Source organism: Staurois parvus, unplaced genomic scaffold, assembly GCF_062004578.1.
Source record: "Staurois parvus isolate SC_StPar_1 unplaced genomic scaffold, SC_StPar_1.0 ptg000372l, whole genome shotgun sequence".
Lineage (NCBI taxonomy): Eukaryota > Metazoa > Chordata > Amphibia > Anura > Ranidae > Staurois > Staurois parvus.
This window is the reverse complement of record NW_028318168.1, coordinates 3399675-3425932: the sequence shown is the minus strand read 5'-3', so window position 1 is coordinate 3425932 and position 26258 is coordinate 3399675.

Below are 26258 nucleotides of genomic sequence, written 5' to 3'. Positions count from 1 at the left end.
TTCATCCACACAACTGCCGCTCACTGGATATTTTCTCTTTTTTGGGCCATTCTCTGTAAACCCTAGAGATGGTTGTGAGTGAAAATCCCAGTAGTTTTTGAACTACTCAGACCAGCCCGTCTGGCACCAACAGCCATGTCATGCTCAAAGTCACTTAAATCCCCTTTCTTCCCCATTCTGATGCTTGGTTTGAATTTAAGCAAGTTGTCTTCACCACGTCTAGATGCCTAAATACATTGAGTTGCTGCCATGTGATTGGTTGATTAACAATTTTTGTTACCAAGCAATTGAACAGGTGTACCTAATAAAGTGACCGGTGAGTGTATACTGTATGTGCTGTTGATGGTTTTGTCACTTGTTGTGTTATTAATGAACACCATTATAATTGCAGTTAGTTTGGGTTCAGTCTCCTTTCTACAGATAAGCAAATCTAGTCACATCTATTTTTGCTGGATATCAGCACTTGATATCCTAACATAATGCTGAGGCCAGTAATGACCAGATTAGCACTTGGGAACTGTGAGCTGTACGATTATAGGCTTGCTGTCTTTTTGGGGTCAAGACGCATCCTGAGGATGTAATATAATATATGTTATTAGCATTACAAGATAGAGAATACTGCTGCCAAATATTGCAGGATTTAACTACTAAACGGTGGAATACATTGATGTAACTCGCAGTGTTTCAATTACTGAGGTTCAACCTCTGCATCAAACCTGCTCTGAGTTAGCTTTTTAAGGCAACCCTAATGTTGATGATGATTTTTCTCCTCTGATTAGTGTGTCTCAGCTTGGAAGAGGTTTTGAACAGGTTCTGCTGTATTGTATTAATGTGGTATCATTGCGGTAGATGAAAGGGATTGCAAGCCGAGTTTTGTTCAACCTCTACTCAAAGCCTAGTCATTCACAATAGTATCATTCCCAGCCTCAGTTAACTTACACAAATCCATTTCTGCCACTAGACACCAGCTTTCTCAAATTTCTTCTTGTCTGTAATGCAGGCCATACATGGGTCGAATTTCTGACCTAATTTTCTTTGGAAAATCGGACATTTTGCACATTTGTAATCGGATGGTGCCACCATTGATTTCAAAATTCAACCAGCCAAGCCTTCAATTTCACCTCTTGCTGCTAAAGGAAATAATTTTCATGTCTGGGAATCTTCTTTTATTTCCAGGTCACAACTCATGCTCATTTCTTTTTCAATTACTGTATATTTCTCACACAACTCTCCTATCAATGATTCATTTTTAAAAAAATATCCACCATGCCCAGTCTCTGAAATTCGATGCTGCGACCCACTAATTTTGCAAAATTCGAACAAAAATTCTTAGTTACGATTTTCAAAAGAAAATTCTTTCAGAATTTGACCCATATATGGCCTTCATTACCCTCATCAACAAAAAAAACCACAGCCACAATTAAGTACACATTGCTCCCAACCAGGGGCGGACTGTCAACTCATGGGCCCCTGTGCAATAGGGGATCATGGGGACCCTGTGTCTTTGCCCAAACTCAAAAAAGCCTATGAAAAAGGTACCAGGGGCATCTCATGGGGCCCCCTACTGACCCAGGGCCCTCGGGCAGTGCCCGAGTTTCCAAATGGTCAGTCCGCCCCTGCTCCCAACTATATATCAGTACCCTACTCCACACCAGGAACAACAGTTCCTGCTCACACTAGCTGTACATTATCTATAATAAGTCAACTGAGGTATCTCTCCACAGCCTCATTACCAATGACAATTTCTCAGACACCCTATCCTGCCACTGCTATTTTTCCCTCTCAGCTTCTCACTTTTATTCCAGCTTTAAAACTAATAGAACATCCTGATCAGAACCCTGCAATCATTGCAGGACTCGAGTGTCCAAATGTAAAAAGAAATAAATGTTTTTTTATAACCTACACAGCTGAGTCATGGTCCACTCCTCTTCATCCATTATTTAATTACAATTGTGCTCAAAAGTTTGCAAACCCTGGCAGAAATCATGAAATCTTGGCATTGATATTGAAAATATGATTGATCATGCCACAAAAACTGTCTTTTATTTAAGGCTAGTGATCATATGATACCATTTATTATCAGTCAGTTGTTTTGCTCCTTTTTAAATCATAATGATATCAGAAATCACCCAAATGGCTCTGATCTAAAGTACAAGTTGACATGCACAGGTTAAAAAATGGCAATTAAAGCTTAATTTCCCCACATCTGTGACATTTTAAATTGCAATTAGTGTCCATGTATAAACAGTCAATGAGTTTGTTAGCTTTCACATGGATGCACTGACCAGGATAGATACTGAGCCATGGGGAGCAGAAAAGAGCTGTCAAAATATGTGCAAAACAAGGTAATTGAACTTTATAAAGATGGAAAGGGATATAAAAGATATCCAAAGCCTTAATATGCCAGTCAATACTCTTAAATCACTGCTTAAGAAGGGAGAGTTCTGGTATCTCTTGATACGAAGCCAAGGTCAGGTAGACCAAGAAAGATTGCAGCCACAACTGCCAAAAGAATTGTTGGGGATACAAAGAAAAATCGACAGGTAACCTCATGGTATTCCATTGCTGGGGTACCTGCTGCCTTCAGGGACTTGAAGTGTTGAGTTTCATATATTTTTAGAATCCAGTTGACAGTACATCCAGCCAATTGCCAGATTCTGGTGGTGGGGCATTTGATCTAAACAGGGGCATTGTGTAATATATGTAGAAACTGTAGATTAAATATATCTATTAATTTAAGTGGCAATTTGCACCAGCTACACAATAACAACCCATGAGATGTTGCACATCAGAAACATGCAAGAGCCCAGATACAAAGAGTTAAGGTTTGGCTTCAGATGTCCAGAGGCTTCATAGAGACTTGGAAGAAATGAATTATTTAATTCAGGGTTCAGATGTAGTGGACAACTAGGACAATCTGATTGTACAGGGCTTTTATTAGAGACATGAGTATGGTTCACGGCTCCACCCTGGCAGACAGAGGAGGTCTATTTTGTTTGTTTGCAGGCTAGCTGGTAAGTGTGCTGGAAATTTTTGTTTGTGATGTACATTGCCCTTCCATGTGCACCTTACTGCAAAGGCTAGCTATAAATTGGGGTGGTTGCCATCTTTTTGTATAGTTTGTTTGCTGAATTGGTGTGGGGATGCATTTGATGCCTTCAGCTACCATTGTGTCCCTGTGCCTTTAAGGAGGAGTGGGCTCCCTTCATGCAGACTTGCCCTTAAGGTATCCACTGTTATATGCTCCATATTGGAGACTCTCAAAACTTATGACTGCTGTATACAGAGGTGCCTTGATGTGGGCACTGTGGGGTTTATTTACTAAAGCTGGAGAGTCCAAAATCAGACTCCCTTCTGCATAGAAACCAATCAGCTTCCAGGTTTCATTGCCAAAGCTTCATTGAACAAGCTGAGGTTAGAAGCTGATTGGTTTCTATGCAGAAGGGAGTCTGATTTTGGACTCTCCAGCTTTAGTAAATAAACCCCTGTGTGTCCACATATATTTGCAAATGTGTGTAACAAAACCCTCTGTTTTAATTTGAACTGTTAGGCTCCATGTACACGGGGCATTTGGAAAACACTTCTGAACGATGGAAACTGACTGCTGGAAAACATAGGTTAAAAAACATCTGTTTAGCCACGTTTGCATACTGCGTTTATGTGCGTTTATGAACGTTTGTGTTTAGAAGCACTTTATTAGATAACCTCAGGAGACCTTCCAGAATGCACTGAAAAATAGTAAAAAATTAACTATTTCAGACATTTTGAGAGAAATAGAGAGAGCAGAAGCAGAGAGAACAGTATGTGTTGAGATGACCTGTCTTTTCTGGTTGTATTCACTATGGATCCCATCATGAGCATAATGTGGCGCGTTCCACCACTTTTTCCTTCAAACCTGGAACTGATTGCGCTGGTGTACAAGGTCCATTTGAATGCATAGAAAATGCTTTGCATGCATTTCTGATGATGAAAAAAGGCTCTGGACAGCATCTGGATATGGAACAGTTAAAAAACTCTTCTAAACGCAAACGCTTACAAACGTGGTTAGCCGCGTTTACACGCGTTTGGCATTTGAAATGCTGTTAAAATCTACTCCTGAACGCAAGTTTGGTGTGTACAAAAAAACGACTGTAAACTCAACTGCCTGTAAACAACATAGAGTACATGGACACATAGGAAAACATTAGGGAGAGTTCAGAGGCTGCTAAAGAAAACCATAGAAAAGCTCCTAAACGTGAGTTTATCAGCTGCAGTGTACATGAACCCTTAGACAGGGTCAGTATGGGTGATTTGCATGCTAGCTGGTAAGTGGGCTAGGAGTTATTTTTGTGATGTCAGAAGGGTTCCACTCTGGCAGCCAGAACTGCAGTGTTCAAGTGTATTTTGGGGACTTTAGTTTAATAAAATGGGCAAGGAAAGCCCTTGAAAAAGACATTTGAAAGTGTCTGAGTCCCTAAGTTTTTACTGTTTGAAACTGATTCCCAGTATGTATATATTTTTATTAAAAGTCAGTCTTTGTATCCATTAATTCCTTATTCATGTATTATTTATTACCAGCACCATTTAGTTTGATGCTAGTCAAAATCTTTAAAAATATTAAAGGTAGAAGAAAGGAAATCACCCCAGCTGTTCTACACAGCTTACTGTAATGTATATCACCTTGCAATGTTTAAAATCTAAATTATTTTATTGTATTTGACAAAGCTTTCTTTTGTCATGATCGTTAGAATCCTGTATGAAGTAGATAATAAATAATGGTTCTGTACATCCTGTGCATCAGTCACTGCTTGGTAGCATCAATTTATAGATATCCATGATACTGTGCTTCACAAGATTTTAGCAGATTATTCCTGGAAAGAAAGTGCAGTAGTTATATAGTATGATTATATTGTCAAGTCATTTCTTTGATGAAACAGCCATATGGCTTTTAGTTCTGCCTACACTGGCAGAAAAACAGATGCAAGCTTTTTAGAGATTATCTTTGTAACTCTTTTCTGTTGCGTTAACCCTTCCAGTATTCACATGACAAATTCTTGGACAAAAAGTTTGAAGCATATTTGTAGTACAATTAGCAGCTAATGCTCATCTTTGGCAAAGTACGAAAAAATTAAAGGAACACTTTTCAATCATTACATAGCATCAAGTCAATTAAACTCCTGGGATATTGATCTGGTCAGTTAAGTAGCAGAGGGGGTTGTTAATCAGTTTCAGTTGCTTTGGTGTTAATGAAATTAACAACAGGTGCATTAGATACAATGAGACGACCCCGAAAACAGGATTCGTTTTACAGGTGGAGGCCACTGACAATTTGTTCCCTACTCGTCTTTTCTGACTGTTTTTCACTAGTTTTGCATTTGCCTAGGGTCAGCATCACTACTGGTAGCATGAGGCGATGAAGGTCCTTAACCCATCAGCAGGACCGTTATCTGCTCCTTTTTGCAAAGAGGAACAGGATGAGCACTGCCAGAGCCCAACAAATGACCTCCAGTGGGCCACTGGTGTGAATGTCTCTAACTAAACAATCAGAAACAGAGTTCATGAGGGTGGACTGAGGGTCCGACATCCGCTAGTGGGCTCTGTGCTCACTGCCCAGCATCATAGAGCTCAATTGGCATTTGCCATTGAACACCAGAATTGGCAGGTCCGCCACTGGCACCCTATGCTTTTCACAGATGAGAGTAGGTTCACCCTGAGCACATGACAGACATGAGAGGGTCTGAAGAAGCCATGGAGAATGTTATGCTGCCTGTAACATCATTCAGCATGACCGTTTTGGTGGTGGGTCAGTGATGGTTTAGGGAGGCATATCCATAGAAGGATGCACAGACCTCTACAGGCTAGACAATGGCACCCTGACTGCCATTATGTATCTGGATGAAATGCTTAGACCCATTGCCAGACCCTACACTGATGCAGTGGGTCCTGGGTTCCTCCTGGTGCACGACAATGCCCAGCCTCATGTGGTGAGAGTATGCAGGCAGTTCCTGGAGGATGAAGGAATTGATACCATTGAATGGCCCCCATGCTTGCCTGACCTAAATCCAATAGAACGCCTCATGTTACGGTCCATCCAAAGCCGCCAGGTTCAGTGATGCCCTGGTTCAGATCTGGGAGGAAATACCCCAGGGCACCATCCGTTGTCTCATTGGGAGCATGCCCCGAAGTTTTCAGGCATGCATACAAGCACGTGGGGGCCATACAAACTTCTGAGTACCATTTTGAGTTGCTGCAATGAAATTTCAGCAAAATGAACTAGACTGCTGCATCATTTTTTCACTTTGATTTTCAGAGTGTCTTTGAATTCAGTCCTCTGTAGGTTGATAATTTTAATTTCCATCAAATGATGGGGCATCCTTACATTCCTAACACATTACCCAGTCCATATCCATATAGATATCCAGCATGATATTTTTCCCCATTGAGAGCTGTTGTGTTAGCAAAGCGTTCCTTTAATTTTTTTTGAGCAGTGTATATATTTTTGATGAGTAGGTCCCCCAACCCTTGTGCATCCTCCACTTTTTTACCTACCGTAGAAATCCCTTGAATGGATAACAATAAAGTGAGCGCAAAAAACTAGTATCTCATATAAAAAACAATAATGTCCCATGAAAAAGTCTCTCATATCACCACTGTCCAATGTGTATAAGATAAATCACTCTTCTTCAGTGCCTACAGTGCCACCACCATTAGGTGAAAAACCTGCTTACCTCACTTTATGACCTCATCAGTAGGTCATTATGTGCTCAACATATGGACAGACTTGTGTACACCCTCTGTGGTCTTCATCCAGCTCCTCTCCCGGCATCGCCACAGTATACACTCCTCCAGCTGATGCTCTCATATAATATGTATTATGGAAAACAGAAAAGTAGAACGATAGTGCTCTCTATTTATAAAACAATTTATTAGCACCATCCTTATCAAATATACCTGACAGACTTAAATATATCTGTTAATTCTTGCAAAAAGGCCATTTTCTCTTACTCACCAATCATGAACACTAGTGGGAGATGTCATGTACCTCTGACATAGGGTTACCAACATCCCTTTTAAGTTTAGACAGAATAGTAGATACTTTTATTTTTACTTCAGACACACATACATAAATGGATACCACATCTCCAAAAACAGCAGAAAATCACAACTCATTATTACACTGTTTACCAAGTTCTTAGCTACACCCATGGCATGTTATACAGCTCCACTAGTCATCTCCACTGGGAGCACTGCAGTAAGGTATATTTTAGCATTGCCATTTATACCCAGTTCTCCTATTCAGTCTGAGCCAAGCGAGGCAGGGTCCACCAGATTGGCCTGGATCAAGGTGACAAGGCTTCCAAAGTCTTCTAAGCTGAAGTTTGTCTCAACTGGTGTCCTTCTATGGTAATAGAACACATTTTCCTTCATGTCTCAATTTGTAGGTGTTCTGCAAGAACAGACTTTGCTAATAGTGACATACATGTCCCCAGGTTACATTTCATAGACATGTATTTTGGGCAATTGGCAGTCACATGTTCCAGTCCTTGGCACCTCCAGCACCTAATAGGCAGTATTTTGGGCTAGGAGGCAGTTTATATCCGGCACTGATGGGTATCTCAATCCTCCCACCCAGAACCTTTTGACACCTTTGAAAAAAGGAACAGTCTTGCCAGAGGTTGATTTTCTTCCTGTTTCCAGGGGTCAGCAGCTGGGATTGCAGATTCTGAAGATAGTCCTCAGTAGCAACCTTTTTAACTTGGAGGAATCCTTAGCAAAAAGTTTGAGATCTCAGGGAACCCCTGAAATAATGTTCACATCTACAGCACATAGAACATGTGTGACCAGCAAGCTGTTGATATAACATCAGTTATTTTTAGAAATAGCATTAAATAATCAATATTAAAACCTACCTGTTTACTGTGAAACTTGTGCTTGCTTTTTTCTGCAAGAATGCTCAATTCAGGCCCAGCTTGAGATAAGCAGCATACAGGGGGGCAGCAGGGCAAAGCACAGGGGGTTAGGAGGGCATGTTACAAGGGACAGGGCATATTTACATGGAGGCAGGACAATTTTATGGGAGCAGGGCACATTACATAGGATCAGTACACAATTTGAAGCACAGTGCAGGCACATTACATAAGACAAGGGCATATAATGAGGCATATAGCAGGGCACCTTACATGGGATCAGGGAACACAACAGGGCACCTTACATGGGATTGGGGCACACACCAAAGCATCTGACATGGGACCAGGGCACAAAGTAGGGAATGTGGGATCAGGGTATGTGACATGACATCAGGACACATGATATCAGGGCCCCTAATTGTGATCAGGGCAAATGGGATCAGAGCATCTTACATGGGATTAGAACAGGGCACACAGTAGGGCACATGGAATCAGGCCACATGGGATCAGAGCACCTTACATAGGATCAGGGGAAATGGGATTAGAACACCTTACATGGGATAAGGGCACAGGGGATAGAAGCACCATAGTTGGGATCAGAGCATCTTACATGGGATCAGAGCATCTTACATGGGATCAGAGCATCTTACATGGGATCAGAGCATCTTACATGGGATCAGAGCACCTTATGTGGGATCAAAGCACTGTACATGGGATCAGAGCACCTTACATAGGATCAGAGCACTTTGCATGGGATCAGAACACATGGGATCAGGGCATTAACATCTGTGTAAATATGCAGCATAAAAAACTGCAATAACCACTGTTTTATTCTCCAAAAACATATTTATAGTTTTCTAGAAAAAAAAAATGATTTTAAGGAGTGTGTGAGAAATGTCAAAATTGGCATAAATGGCAAGTGGTTAGCAAATCAGATAGCAGCTCCCATATACAGTATCTAACCTCACAGATTAACTTTTAAGTTTAGAATTCAGCAGAAAGAAAGGGACATATTACTTCATTTTAGACTGGGAACCTCCACAATTAATGCCTGGTTCATGAGATCCAGGAAAGTAGTCTTGATAGTACCGCTGTGAGATGTGGTAAGCAGGTATTGGTGCAGCTCACAGGCAACAAAATGGAACCAAACCTGCACATATCTCGTGATCTGATTGAAGAGCATAATTCTCACTTAATATTAACATCCAGTCTAATTATTTTGGGTTGGGATAAGTACAATTTGAAATAATTTTTGTTGGTGTTAATGACTTTGAAAACAAAAATAGTTTACTGCATATAAATAGTACACATTTATAATTTTATGTCTTCTTTACAGCTGCTACCAGTGTCCAAATAGAGCTCTTCAATGAAACACAGAAAGAGAATAATGAATACAGCCAGATATAATGCAAGTGGGAAAAATAAGCACTGCAGGAGTGAACAGAATGTTCCATTTCACTGTGAGCAATCTCCAGTATCAAAGTAATCTGCTTTCAGCAAGTGCCAATGGCTACATGAGAGCATTCTGCTTCCGTGATGGCTTTGTATTTGAGGTACATTTTCCCACAGATGTGAAGAATCCTCTCCTGTGCCTACCTCTACATTTCCCTGTCCCCATGCTTGAAAACACAGTAAGTACCTTGAGGAGGAAAATGTATTATAAGTATTATAAGCATTGTATAATGTATGGAAAGATTTGAAATGACATAGAATATTAGCCAAACACCATCTATATACAGTATAAATGTTTTCACAAAAAAATCTAGGCAACATTTGCATGGGCGATTTGGCCCAGTGCGAATTGCAGTGGCAGGAATTTTCTGATTCCTGCTGCTGTTGTGACTGAACCTGTTCACTATAATGACAGTTCACTGGTGGTCCCAGCTATTAGTGGCTGTCCCCACACCCAGCGATTTTGATTACCTGTGGTGACCGCTGATAGACATGCAAAAAGGATGTCCAACAGAGATCACCGCGGATAATCACTACCTGTGGCCACCTGCAACCTGTCATTATAGTGAAAGTGTGTCCAGCAGCGATCACCACAGGAAATCACTGGGTAGGTGGACAGAAACAAATAGCTGCGTCTGCCTGTGACCTGCCATTATAGTGAATGGGCTCAATGGCTATTCACACCAGCAGCATGTATCAGGAGATTCCTGCCACTGAAATTCATACTGAATTAGAAAAATGTGTAAATCCTGGGGAAAGTGTGTGCATTTTGTGTGAAAACTTTTATAAATTGCAATACAGCTACTGAGTAAAAAAAAATACAATATGAATAAAGTAGGGTACCCCATTGGTGGTGAAAGTAAGACTGGAGTGGCTAACAGTAAAAGAATGCTTGTAGTGTGTTTCCAATAACAGTGAACTAGAGAAAGGAATGCATACAGTATCATGCAAGATTTTTCAGCAGCATTATTTCTGTCAAGTAAAATGAAATGGAAAAAAGGGTTGTATTCTCTTGCAACATCAATAAAGCTGCTGTTAAAATGCTCTATATTCCATTTCCTATGCTGAGAACTCAGAATATACAGTATCTTCCAACAAATCAACTTCATTGATGCAAAGTGAACTTGCAAAGAAATGTACAATATTGGCAAGGTTATATGCTGCATATGAAAACATCACCCTACTTTTATCATTTGTACCAATTACAGTAAGTCATCAGAAGCATTCCTTCATGCGGCTATATTGGCTTTTATGTACTGTTTCACAGTGGACATCATTGGTTACCCCCATCCTTGGCAGCTCAGGTCTCATTCAAGTCCACATAGCTGCATTGCATCCCACTTCCCATTGCTTTTGTAGCTTATCTACAACTGTTGCAGGCAGTGATCAAATATAGAGCTTGCCATATACTGAGCAAATTTTGGCCTGTTCCTGATGGAGTTTGCTTCCTGGTGGCAATCCCCTGCACCACAATAACAAATAATAAATGGTGTAGCGCTAATCTATAGTGAATAATCAGTGAATCATATATTAGAACCCAAGGTACTTAAACCATAAATAAATGTGCATATAACACCACAAACTGCAGAGAAAAATTCTGTGGTGAGAAATATAAGCAAAGTGGATATACTAAATCCAAAGTGCAAAATAAATAAATAACTGAATGATATAAATGCACTAACATAAATACTGCTATTAAATGGTAAAGTGACATAAAAAAACAACTCAAATGTGAAGCAACAGAATCCACATAATGGAAAAAATCACAAACGTGATGGCATGAAAATAAGTGTGACACAAATGATAGTGCAGCGAATAACGTCACTTTCAATATTGTGATAACAAACAATGTGACCTATAGGTGATAGCTAAGTGAGGGAAACATAAATAAATACGTAACCCAAAAATAAACAATATAAAAAATCAGAAAAGTCCAAAAATAGTCCCAAATGCTGAACAAAAAGTTTTGGCGTAAACAATATTCCAATTAAACGATAGGTGTATCTTCAAACACGTGAACCATCAGTGACCACAAAACAAATGAATGATCTTTCACCGCCTAGCGTGTGCGCTCACGTTCAAACTGCGACCCGCAAGGGGTCCAAAAGCATAAAGGTAGCTGGATGATCCTCAGCCGAATGAATCCCTCTCACAAGGCAAACGACAGATTCCTCTCCATAGTTTAAAGCAATCAATGATCACGGTTTCTTTTGAGGGTATATGGCTTTACATCACCTCCTCCACCTCCAAGATACTCATGCAAAGGGGATCAAAGAGAGGCTTCCATAGTGTAGTAACTCAATTTTACTGAATTAAAAAATAAAAAAAAATACATTAACATATTGGGACTGCAGACCCAACAAACATTCACTGTGTTAAACAGTATAGGATGTATGAGGTTAGGAGTACCAAGATGGCGACTGCCGTCCATACCGTAATGACGTCACCAGGCTTCTGTCCGTTTGTTGGGTATGCAGACCCAATATTTTAATGTGAGTAGTTTTTTGTCATTTTTTAATTCATTAAAATTGAGTTACTACCAGGGGCGGACTGACCATTTGGAAACTTGGGCACTGCCCGAGGGCCCGGGGTCAGTAGGGGGCCCCATGAGATGCCCCTGGTACCTTTTTCATAGGCTTTTTTGAGTTTGAGCAAGGACACAGGGGCCCCATGATCCTCTATTGCCCGGGGGCCCCATGAGTTGCCAGTCCGCCCCTGGTTACTACACTATGGAAGCCTTTCTTTGATTCCCTTTGCATAAGTATCTTGGAGGTGGAGGAGGAGATTGAAAGCCATATACCCTCAAAAGAATCTGTGATTGCTTTAAACTATGGAGAGGAATCTGTTTGCCTTGTGAGTGGGATTCATCCGGCTGAGGATCATCCAGCTGTATTTATGCTTTATGACCCCTTGCGGGTCGCAGTTTGAAGGTGAGCGCACACGCTAGGCGGTGAAGGATAATTCATTTGTTTTGTGGTCACTGATGGTTCACGTGATACACCTATCGTTTAATTGGAATATCGTTTACACCAACACTTTTTGTTCAGCATTTGGGACTGTTTTTGGACTTTTCTGATTTTGTTTATATTGTTTGTTTTTGGGTTATGTATTTACTTATGTTTCCCTCACTTAGCTATCACCTATAGGTCACATTGTTTGTTTGTTATCACAATATTGAAAGTGACATTATTCCCTGCGCTATTTGTGTCACATTTGTTTATATACCATCACGTTTGTGATTTTTTTCCGTTATGTGGATTCTGTTGCTTCACATTTGAGTTGCTTTTTATGTCACTTTACTGTTTATTAGCAGTATTTGTTAGTGCATGATATATCATTCATTTATTTATTTTGCACTTTGGATTTAGTATATGCACTTTGCTTATATTTCTCACCACGGGATTTTTCTCTGTGGTTTGTGGTGTTATATGCACATTTATTTATGGTTTAAGTACCTTGGGTTCTAATATATGATTCACTGATTATTCACTATAGATTAGCGCTACACCATTTATTAGTTTTTGTGTTTCACTTAACTGTTAGAGCTGGGTGTTTGCAGCTACTTCGCTCTTAGTTCCTTTCTTGGCAGCGCAGGATGTGTTCCCTTAATCCCCTGCACCAGCATCCTTTGATTAAAAAATAAAAAAGCCAGGCGGAAAACTGTCAGATGCAGCCACTGTTTGGCTATGCAGATAGTAAGAATACAATAACAGGCACTGCAGATTTGTCCATCTGCACTGTTTAGAGCAATCTGTTTTTTTTTTTTTTTTGTTAAGTCCATGGGCTGAATGAAAACAATCTACAGTATATGTGTATATTCACCTTAATTCTGTGAGACGTATCTAATAATGGAACTGTACTTGTAAATTATAGAATGCTGTTCGGGAAATCGTTCCATGACTTATGTATTCTTTGTTGTAACAACCTAGATCTTGGTGTACGCCATTCCTCTGTAAGTAATAGGGCACCCTATAGTGAGGACAGAAAACCTATTATTTGTGATCTACCAATCTATAATCAACAGGTGGTCTGTGGAACATGGGGCCTCCAAAGTTTTTGAGATGAAGTACTGTTAGCCAGTAATAAACGTAGATGTCAAGAAAGCAAAGTTGTAATGTGATATCTTTTAGTAGCTAACACAAAGTATAAAAAAATACAAGCTTTCAGAGCTCTAAAGCCCCCTCTTCAGATATTATTATATATATTTATTTGAAACTGGCAAAATATACCAATCTTGTGCACAATTCCTGTTTAATTATTCCAGTGTAGACATTTGTCTTCAGGAAATATTCCAAGACCTTTCTTTACTCTGCTATACATGACCTCCTAACCTAGGAAAGCAGCTATTCAGAAATGTATTGGCCTAACCATCTGTAACAGACTTTCATATGCAGGAATTAAAGAAGACTGGTGACATGTATGCACATTTTGTGCACAAATCAAACACAAATATCTAATAAGTAACAACGATACTGTCCTATCCTGTATAAGCGAATGATGGTGAGAACCTCTGTTGTATGAATATAAAGTCAATACAGAAATGTCTGTACAACTCTAAAATACGATCAAATAAACTGTGTCATGAAAAACAGTCCATTTAAAATTGTGCTGTTCAAACAAGTATGTAGTGAGAGAGAGACTGACTTTCAGTTAATGCCTGGCTGACCTTTTAACTCCTGTGAGAAAACAATGCACAATATAGACCTCCAAAATGCACATCATTAATAACAATAAATGCCAGGTTGACCCTCTAACGCATGTGAAAAATTGCAATTCCGATAAGAATAGGATGCAGAATTTAAAAGACAAACATGCAATATAAATGCACAAAAATAATCACCAAAAATGTGTATATAATATAAAATGAATAAATGAATGGAAAAAAATCAAAGGAAATAAAATAGATGAATCAAATAAAGGCTAGAACCCCAAACAGTGATGTATTAGTATAAAGTCCAATAAGGTGATATAGTTTAAGGTGCATATAAAAGTCCCATACTGCCCAACAGCATTCAGTAATATGAAATATCCACTAATCTTCAACTTGATGCACTACTGTATCCACCACCAACAGGCATGCTCACCTCCAAGATATACAGGTCAATATGCGCTCAGTCAATATCCAAAGCTACTCCAACAGAATAAATGTGTCCCGGTAGATAATAATCTACCTCTATATGTCTTTAAAGCAGGTATACACTCAAAGAAAATAGAAAACCTCTCATGGTGTAGTAAGCTCTTTAATAATTAAAAGATAAAACATAGATCTGCACTTACATGTGAAACAAGCCCAAATAGCGTTCAACGGCAAAACAAATTAGGTAAAAAATCTTACATAGGGCAGGGACACACAACTCAAAAAATTAAAGGAACACTTATTAATCAGAGTATAGCATCAAGTCAATTAAACTCCTGGGATATTGATCTGGTCAGCTAAGTAGCAGAGGGGGTTGTTAATCAGTTTCAGCTGCTTTGGTGTTAATTAACAGGTGCACTGGATGAGACAACCCCCAGGAATGGTTTTACAGGTGGAGGCCACTGACATTTTTTTTTTTTCCCCTACTCATCTTTTCTGACTGTTTTTCACAAGTTTTGGCTAGGGTCAGTGTCACTACTGGTAGCATGAGGCAATACCTGGACCCTACAGAGGTAGCACAGGCAGTCCAACTTCTCCAGGATGGCACATCAATATGTGCCATTGCCAGAAGGTTTGCTGTGTCTCCCAAAACAATCTCAAAAGCATGGCGGAGATTCCAGGAGACAGGCAGTTACTCTAGGAGACATAAACAGAGCTGTAGAAGGATCTTAACCCATCAGGTACCGGTATCTGTTAATTTGTTGGTGGTGGGGCAGTGATGGCTAGGGAGTCATATCCATGGAGGGATGCACAAACGTCTACAGGCTAGACAATAGCACCCTGACTGCCATTAGGTATCAGGAGGAAATCCTTGGATCCATTGTCAGACCAGTGGTGGACTGACAATTCATGGGGAAATAGGGGATCATGGGGCCCCTGTGTCCTTGCCCACGCTCAAAGCACACCTGTCAGGGATGCGGGTGTGACCAGAAGTGTGTGGACTGACACAGGGAAACGCAAGCTTTAGATATGGTATAAATAAGACAATTTATTAAAAACTAACAATACAAACATAAACGCAGTGCACCAAACCCCAAGCTAACACAAATACATACAACAAGGTGAAACAAACCCAAACCTAAACTGATACAGATACACAGGTACATACACATATAGAGCACAATGTAGTCAGGCAGGCCGGGTCGATAACTATCGGGCAGGTAGGTACAGGAGGAGCAGGCGGAGAGAATGGTCAGGGTCACAAGCCAGGGATCAAAACAGGAGAAGTCAGCAGAGGTCAGGATCAGGCAGGGTCGGCAACAAGTCAGGCAGAGGCAGGAACGCAGGTTACAAGATACAGGGGCCCATGGAAAAACACACACCAAGGCACAGACTGCAGGTCTGGCCATCCCTTAAATACACCTGCAATCAGCCCCAGGTGATGGCTAATTGCCGAAGTGAACCTCTGGTTGTTGAGAGCACCCGCTGGCCAGTCCTGGTACTGCAGCCCACAAGGCAGGTGAGTCCCACCACTATTGGCAAGTCCATTCCTGACAACACCCAAAAAAGCCTATAAAAGGTACCAGGGGCATTTCATGGGGCCCCCTACTGACCCCGGGCACTCGGGCAGTGCCCAAGTGCTCGTATGGTCAGTCTGCCCCTGTGTCAGACCCTACGCTGGTGCAGTGGGTCCTGGGTTCCTGCTAGTGCACGACAATGTGGCGAGAGTATGCAGGCAGTTCCTGGAGGATGAAGGAATTGATACCATTGAATGGCCCCCACACTCGCTTGACCTAAATCCATTAGAACACTTCTGGAATATCATGTTTCAGTCTATCCGATGCCGCCAGGTTGCACCTCAGACTGTCCAGGAGCTTAGTGATGCCCTGGTCCAGATCTGGGAGGAAATGCCTCAGGACACCATCTTTCGTCTCATTAGGAGCATGCCCCAACATTGTCAGGCATGCATACAAGCACGTGGGGGCCATACAAACTACTGAGTACCATTTTGAGTTACTGCAATGAAATTTCAGCAAAATGGACTAGCCTGCTGCATCATTTTTTTCACTTTGATTTTTGGGGTGTCTTTGAATTCAGTCCTCTGTTGGTTGATAATTGTCATTTCCATCAAACGATGGGGCGTCCTTACTGTGACGGAGGGTAGGCAGGACAGAAAACACAAGGCAGATGGCAAACACACAAAGCTTTATTGAGACAAATGATAGTCACTCAATGGGGGGATTGCAGGGACTGGGACAGCGCCCAGTATGAAAATAGCAAGGAGAGGGCTCAAAATAAATGTAATTCGTCCCCAAGGGGCAAGTTAGAGTCTCTAGCGATTTGTAATCCAAGTAGGGAGCAGAGGGGAGTTCAAGAACAGTCCAGGGGGAATAAAACAGGGGTGCATTCACTCACGGCTCCGGCAGGGGTGTCCTGGCTCACAGCGGACGGCAGCAGGGGCGACCCTGCTCAGCACACAGCAACAGCGGGTAGTTCTAGCACACAGCAACCGCGGGTAATCCGGGCCCCAGAGTATTAGGCAGAGTATCGTGGGGCCCACAGCAGATAGTCCTGACCCAGGGTATTAGCAGTGTCAGCGGTACTTCCAGCCCTGGAGTATTAGCAGTGTCAGCGGTACTCCCAGCCAGGGGCAGACTGACCATTTGGAAACTCGGGCACTTTAAACTTTTTTTTTTTTTAATTATTTAATTTTTTTTTTGGTTTGTTTGTTTTTTTTGCACTGTTTCTTTTAAAAAAATTGTAATCACTTTTATTCTTATGACAAGAAATGCATGCATCCCTTGTGATAGAAATAATTAGTGACAGGTCCTCTTTATGGAGAGATATGGGGTCAATAAGACGCCACATCTCTCCTCTGCAATATAAAGCATTAGATAAAAAAAAGAATCAATCTAGTGCTTTAAAAAAAAAAAAAATGGCCGAAACCGGAAATAACATCGTTCCTGTCCTCCAAGAGCATAGAGATGTGTGGCGGCCATCTTTCCTTCACTCATCTCTATGCCCAGCATCGGGATCGATCGTATCTCAGGTAAGGCTGAACTACCGAGTGGCAGCCTGCGAGCAAGAGGGCGACGACGGACGGGAGGCGGCGGCGAGGGGTGGGGTTTTATCGGCACCTGTATCAGTCGTGTTTTTTTTTTTTTTTTTTGTTCATTTAGGCTGACAGCTGAAAGGGGTGTTTTCGGCTGAAACGTTTCAGTCACCGGAATTTTGGTGCATCCCTACTTTAAACACCTCAATATAACTATTGTCATTCACTTGGGGACTGAAAACAGACTTATTCATCAATGTAGTATGTTGTATCTCTGACTGGACATTCCTAGTTCCCATAATTCTCTCTCCTGGTGTAGACATTATGTTACCTTTTTATATTAAGTTTCCTGACATATTTTTGAAAGTTAACAAACATATAAAACTTGTTAGCTTTTTTTGAGGGCAAACTTAAGACCTCTATCTAGAACTATCATTTCATCCTTGGTCAATTGGACATTACTGAGATTAAAAACACCCTCCGCTAATACTTTCTTTTTTGTTCTTTTTCTTTTCCATCCATGCATTCCCCCCCCCCCGTTTGGGGCTTCTTGTCCATCCATCCCTCCTTGGTGAGATTTCTTGTCTCTATTGTTTTAACAAAACACTCTACGGATATGTTCCTGCTCATATTCATGTTCTTCTCTTAATGGTTTGTACCTGTTGTAGGTCGGGATGGGACTTCGTTCTTCATATCTATATTAGTTGGGCAGCCAGCGTTTGTATGTATTCTGTTTCTCGTGTCTGTATTGATTAGGCGGTCTACAATTTAATGGGGGTCTCCAGTTATTCCACTGTCCTTTCCCTTGTGACCTTCTTGGATGGGCACAATCACCTCTAGGTCTCCACCCATTTCTAGGTGTTCTCTGTTCATAGTTGTTTGGATATACTTGTCCCCTCTGTGTTCTGAGAGGATCCCTGGTGCTAGTAGATGCAATAATAGGCATCTCAACCACTTGTACCTTTACTTCCCTCTCCGGAAGGGAGGTGGGAGTGGAAGGGAGCTCACCACCTGAATACTTGCTCATTCTTATATCATTCATATCTCTCGGATACATTTTTTTCTTTGTTCAAATTCATTATCTTTATATTCCAAATCTTTATTCAATCGATTAGTCAAAGCTATGAATTCAGGTAATTCCTCAAAGTGGTTTTAAAAACTCAAGGTTTTTTATCTTTATGTATTCTATGCATGAAGGTTAAAAACCTTCTGTGTGCAGTGCCCCCCCAATCCTTACCTGAGCCCCCTCTGATCCAGTCACGATCTCGACAGCTTTTGCTGTCTGAGGACTCCTTGGCTGAGACAGCAGCGGGAGCCCATTGGCTCCCACTGCTGTCAATCACAGCCAGTGAGCCAATGAGCAGAGAGCAGGCTCTCTGTGTTTTATAGATATATAGAGCAGCAGCTTGTGGACGAGCATGCTGCGTTGCCTCCAGGGCAAGCAGTTTACCCTGGGGGCACTGCTCAAGGGGGAGGAGCGAGGAGCACTGTCTGGGACCTGAAAAGAAGAGGATCGGGACTGCTCTGTGCAAAACCACTGCACAGAGCAGGTAAGTATAAACATATTTGTTTTTTTTTAAAACTAAGCTTTAGTGTCACTTTAAGAGGTTCTTCTTTCTCTCTATACTCTGTTCTCTGTTAGTCCTTCTCATCTTTTTTTGTTTGCGTTTCACCAAAACTTTGACTACCTCCGTTTCTTTTCTCATTTAAAAATTTTAACCATTTATCAAATGATTCTTTATCAACCAAACCAACATTAATCAGGACATCTAGCCTCAATCTCCTTGAACAATATTATCTTTTATACAGTATATCTCTCATACGTCACAATATCTCACCATACTGTGACCTTTTTCTCCATCAGGTGATCCAGCTTCCTAAAAGTGGTCTCCAAGTAATCAGTCTGTTTGGAGTCCTTCTTATCAAACACATCTAGAATAATAGATCATTTTTCAATGACACCCAAAACTTCCATGGCTGCTGTGGTAAGAAAAAATGAATAAAATGCAATACAAATGGGGGGTATATCTTTTGCGCTGCCACTAAATACCACAAAAAAAGCTTCTGCTACTGCAGACACCCAAATGTATTACCACAAACATAAAAATAAACAACTAAGAAATAAGATTTTGTAGCAGTGCAGCACTTTCATAGTTGTTGTTTACTACTATTTATACTTTGACCCAATGTGGTTTAGGGAAGTGCAATAGACCTCCATCAAGTATGGAGACCCAATGAGGGGTCTCATCCTCTGGTAGCAGGCTTACTATCTTTGTTGGTGGAGGAGATTGTAACATGGCTGCATCATACACTGTGGTTGGGGAATCAGTGTAATATTTTAAAGACTTTTCACTGTATTTATGATTATTTAGGAATGTCTGTGGAAACGCCTTTCTTTGCACTGGTTATCTTTATAGCACTATTTTGTATATTTGGTTTGATAAACACAATATTTGTACTAAATTTGTGTTGAGAATTGTGAATTTAAAGGGATAGCGGAACACCTTTTTATATGTAATATTGTTTGATATCTGAGGATATTTGTGGATGCTGCTGCCATTTTCACCACTTTTAAAGATTTACATTTTTCGTAATTGTTCACTATATTTATATTTGTGTTTAATATTTTTCAACACTGAGCACAGAGTTTATATGTTTTTTCATATCAAGAGAGGTGTTGCCCAAGAGATTGTGAGACCCATATGAAGAGCTGAGGTATGAAGTGTTTGTGGAGAAGAATTCCAACTGTCAGATAAAATAAAACTAATGTTTATTTTATAGATAAGAACACATTTTAAAGCATATTTTTCTATGTAAATAATGCAAGTAAACCTGGAAAGCATTGTCTCCGAAGAAGAAATATACAAATATCAGAATATTTTTTACTATAATTTTTTTGTTATGTCAGTCTAATGGCTAGTAGTTTATCTTTCTTTTCCTATATAGAAGTTGCATATTCTGGGGGAATGCTAAAGAGCATTTTGACACTATTTAGAATTCCCTCACACTTATGCACCTAAGTAGTCAGTGTTTCTGCACAGAGTGTGTTAGAACACTCCATCCTAGTGCAACTCAGCATTACTGATCTCCCTCCCCAGTTACTGCTCCCTCCCACAGACAGGCGAATGGCCAAAGAGTTTTGTTTTGGGTTGGCAGAGCCTGATGAGAAACTGAGGGACTAGTGCTCCATCAATTCTGATTTGCTTTTGATTGACATCACATAGGCAGGAGTGAAGTTGGGTTGTGCAGAACTTGTCATTGCATAACTATCAGCATTGCCATGTTTGGGTAGTAATGTCAGCCAGTATATTTGTTTACATTCAGTTTTCAGCCTTGGAATTTCTCAACTGGCAGCTGAATAGAGCCGGGGATGAGGCATTGCTTGCTAAGAAGCTGGCGGTTGCTGGTGTAGTACCACCCTTGAAGCATGGGTGGGAAATTGTCACATGACAGATGCCAAGCATTTTGATGCCCCGCTCTGAACACTGACATCTCTCTGTACGCTAGTTGAGACTTTGTCCTATTTATTGCTAGTTAACTAATCTGGGAGCTGGTGGTAATGCTTTTCAAATATGTGACAACCAGGGCTTTTTTTTTCTCAGAGAATAGCTGCAGGAAATCAACTATGCCCAGCCCCCCCCCCCAAACCCGCCTCCCCCCACACCCACCAATGGCATCAAATAGTGGGTATGCCCAAATTTCATCAACAGTGGGAGGGTCTTAAAGGGGCATTAAACACCAGGAGTGCATTATGTCCAGAGTGCAGAATTTAGGGGTGCATTACTCAGAGTGCAGAGTAAAGGGGAGTGCTACATACAAAGTGCAGATTTCAGGAGTGTGCTGTCTTCAGAAAGTAGAATTCAAGGGTGCGCTACACGCAGAGTTCAGGGGTTCATTACACACAGTGCAGAGCTCCGGGGTGCACTATGTACAGAGTGAAGAGTTCCCCCTTCTTAAAAGCTCCAATATCTTCCACATCTCTTACGTTTGATGCCATATTTATTTGAAGCACCCAGCCAGCTTTGGTACCTCCCAGCTCACTATAGGCAACTCTGCCTTTCTCACTTGCAGGGAGATCATCCAGCAGATGCAACAGCATCCGGGCACCAGAGAAAAAAAATGGAGATCACAAAGGGTGCACCCCCTACCACCCATGACTGCACTGCACCCCAGGCACCTGCATCTCCCAATGTCCTTGTCCTGCACTCAGTGGGATCTGCTCAGGAGAACCGATCTGTAGGAGCCACTGAGAGACAAGCTATCACTTGTAAACACAGAAGCTGAACTTCAGTCTTTACAAGTGATTGTGGTAAGCAGGAAGCCGAGGGTCTGAGCTAGAGGTGGTGAAACTGAGTTCCACCAAGTTCCAGCTGAAAAAAAGCCCTTGTGACAACCATAGGAACTGGTCACAATGGAGGTGGTAAGAACTGTCTGAATTTTTTGCACATTTTGGAAATGTTACCAAAATGGTTTCAAATGCTCACCTGAATCAGTTGCAAGTAGTTTTAAATGGACCTAATGCCAGAAAAGTGTTTTTTTTTCTTGAATTTCTTAGTATGAATGGTTGCAGGCACATTGTTACACAGCTTTTCTGTTGTACATGCTGTTTCTTTTATTTGCAAATTAGATTAAAACTTGCTACTTTTTAAACTACTTTCAGAGCAAGATAATTTTTTTTCCAACACCACTCCACTGTGGCTTGATTGCTACAGAAAGTGTTCCTTCTGCACAACCATCCCTTCAAGAACCACATATGAGTTGCGAACAGACAACCATGAGAACAACTTTATCTCTAGTTATATGATTTAATGAACATTGCCAGGGTTGCCAACTACATTTTCATAAACAAGAACATATTCTAAGGAGAGTTTTTGATTAATTCTATGAGCTGGAGTAGTTGGCATCTCTAGCAAAAACACATTTTTAAAGCACTAATCATGTTTTAATTTTTGTTTGCAAAGCTTGTATGCTTCCTGAGAATTATTTTTTTACTTCCTACATTCATTCCATTAAAAGTTTTCTTCTTTGGAAAGTGCAAGTGGAATCTCTTCTGCAAAAGCTGTTAGTGTTCAGCTGTAAATTTGATTTTAAAAATTTAAGTTTCTAAATTTAATTTAGAAGAACATGCAAATTGCAAAACCTGGTAGCGTAATTCTTGTAATACATCCAGTTTACCATTAGATGGCAGCAAGCATTAATATTTCACACAGACTGTACCTATGGAAATTAACCTTGGAAAATTCCTATAGACATCTTTATTATTGAGGCCACTTTACAAATATATCTTATAGTCCGCAAAGCAACATTGCTTTGAAATATAACTCCAAAACATTATTGAGGACATGTACAAAAACATTTCAATAGAAATTCTTAGAGTACAATCTTATGTATTTCCTTTAGTTTCTTGTTATAAAAAAAATCTAAAAGAACAGTATATTTTTCTTTTGATAGGCTGTGTTATGTAGACAACTGTTAAGTAAATGACTGTATTTTTAGTCGATGCCCAGCTCTTGGAAATCTGAACATTTTCTCTTGCAATGGGGTTGTGCTGCACTGCAAGAGTTTCCTGCTTGTTTATTCTAGGAGAGTAAAAGCACATTTTACTTCCCCTTTCCTCTGCTACCCCAGCAGGCAGTGCTCCCCCACACTCCAGTGTTGGACTGTCCCTTGGAGAAATCACATCCAATGTAGGGCTATGGACCCTGCATTGGTCTTGATGACCTTGGACCACTAGAGCATGGGGTAGAAGATGTTGTGGAGACTGGTCAAGCAGCGCAGAGGTGAGAAGGATTGGGTAAATCTACTTATTCATGCGCCTAGACCTAGATAGATGAGTAGATAACCATGGCAGTGCAGGTACAGCCCTATTGTAAGGGAGAATTTTCAAGTTTCCAGTAGTTTATTGCTAATCTATAGGGCAGGAGTTACACCTTTCAGTGTGCATTTTCATTAATTTTTTGTGTTTTATCTATAATCATACTTTTACGTGCAGTTCTATCATCATCAATACGCCCTACAGTGTGCAATAATGGATTAAGAAACAGGCAACACATTGCAAGGATGTCAACTAACATCATTAGGCTAACCTGTGCATATGCATTGATGTGTTAAAGTGGTTCTAAAGGCAGAATATTTTTACCTTTATGCACTCTGTCCATGAAGGTAAAAACCTTCTGGGTGCAGCTCCCTCCCCAGCCCCCCCTTATACTTATCTGAGCCCCATCTTTATCCAGTGATGTGCATGAGAGCCGGGTCTCTCCAAGGTCTCTTCCCCCTGATTGGCTTACACAGCAGTGGGAGCCATTGGCTCCTGCTGCTGTCAATCTTAGTCAGTGAGCCAGTGAGGAGTGAGAGCCGGGGGGCAGTGCGAGTCACGCCCTGTGTGTGAATAGAGAATGTCCATTCATAGGAGCCTGCTCGAGTGCCCCATAGCAAGAGGCTTGCTATTGGTGGCACTCGTCAGGGAGAGGAGCCAGGGCCGCCGGTGTGGGGCCCAAAAAAAAGAGGATCAGGGCTGTTTTGTGCAAAACCATTGCACAGAGCTGGTAAATATAACATGTTTGTCATTAAAAAAAAGAAAAAAAATCAACCTTTAGAATCACATTAAAAATGCATGCACAATAGCGTGTGTCACATTAGGAAACTGATTAATTTTGAATTAGCTGTAACCCACAATATGTGTTTTAATGCAACTGCACCTATTTTATTCACTGTAGCACACCCCATCACACCTATGTATTGTGATGTGATAAAATGCATATGTAAAACTGTATTTTGGTGTGTTATAGCAACGCAATGCACTGGGATCCATGTATTAAATTGCATTGTTATAACACACTTAAAAAAAAAATATGTTAAATGGAACATAAGATGTGATGTGAATCTGAATAAGGCACCAACATCCCAAAGTTACAATGTACAAAAAGCAGTTGGGTATACGAGACATAAAGGCACCAATGAAAAGAAAATAGTTTTTATATTTTATAAAATGACAGACCTTTATTTTTCCAACAAGTAAAATAAAAAAAATTAATGATTGAGCAAAACTCTCATCAATGTGGCATGATATTATGAAATCTGGAAGCTGAAATGTCCATATGATTAAAAAAAAGAGAATACAGTTTACCCGTATGTATTACACTATTGATGTAATGATCGATGAAGATAAAGATAAAGCAGTTTTACCGACATATTTCAAGTAGTTCTTCTCAGGAGCAAAGATGGACCATTGAATTAAAATTCATGAAAGTTGTATACGTATCAGCTATAAATGGCTAAAAACAATTCAGCCTGTAGATCTAGTGGGCAGCCGAACAGAGTGCTTGAGAGTGGAAGTTCATAAAAGAATCCCAAGGCAGATAGCCAACATTGCTTCACAGGTGTCATTATGGATATGTCCCAGGGATCAGACCAGCTACTCCAGTCCTGCTGGGGATATGAATGACAGGTATACTTGTAGAGCAGTGTAGACTAACTACCTCTGGGTCAATGTGTTCACTTCTACTCTCATTCACTCTCTGGGCATCCACCACATCCACAAGGTTGGTTTGCTTTTAACTATTTAAGGATGATAAGTAACTTCTATTGCTCTATGCCTCTTCCAAATTCCTTTTTTTTTTTTTTTTGCTTGCCACGATCCAGCTATCTATTAGAAGGTGGCTATGTTTGTTCTTCATGGTCCCACTGTAAGTAAGGGCATATCCACCCTATCTTTCTCAATTTTGAGGTGGACTAATGTGCAATGCTCGTTTCAATGGAAGCGAGGGAGAATGAAAGAGGTTCTGGAATTCATGGAGGATGAAGCAAAAAAAAAAAAAAACACAGTAAGAAACAATTTCATGAAAAAATAGATCATAGGGCCATTAAGTAGTGAAAGTGTATGGGTTATTTTTGAAAAAAAAAGGATGATATCATTAGGTGTCACTTATAGTAGTTTATCCATATACCATTCCATGGTGGAAAAGCAAATCACCAAGGATGTTTTCCACCATAAAATAGGTTAAGAGGATATATCAAACAAATCAATGGCAGTGTGGGTTGAAGAATTTTGCTTATCTCTGCCTCTAACCTAAATATTCAAAAGCATTCTTAAGAATCACTATGTCAAGCATAATGGTAAACAGAAACAGTCATTCACTTTGCATTTGTTTGCAGTTTCCTCTGGTGTTAGGGTGTTCCCAGTTGCTAACACCCTCAGGAGAAAAAAAACAGAAGTGCATTACAGGTACTCAGAGTCACTTGAAAGTGGTAGGCATGAATAATGAACAAGTTACATCCTTCTATAGTGTATAGCCAGCAGTAGTGATTTGTCCATCCATGTTGTTGCTGTTGGATAGGAGAATCAAAAGATTTCTCTTGTTCAGCCCTGCAGTGTATGGACAGCTTAATGTGATATTAAAGGTTCCTATTTTTTCTAATAAAATAATGAACATGGTATACTTACCTTCTCTGTGCAATGGTTTTGCACAGAGCAGCCCTGATCTTACTTTTCTGGGGTTCCCCGCTGATGCTCCTTGCTCCTCCTCTTCATCCGGTGCCTCAAAAGGAAGCCCCTTACTATGGGGGCACTTGTGCAGGCTCATTCTTGAGCCAGTCTGCATCTATTGACACAGACCTGGTCGACTTGGCCCCCCCCTCTCTCATTACAGTATTTGATTGACAGCAGTAGGAGCAAATGGGCCCTTATTCTTCAAAAACCGTGTTGGTCTGTATGTCTGTATCCACGTGAAAGAAGCATTCTGTGGACAAATTGTACAGAAGCACCTGCGATGGTCAGCACAGATGCTGCACA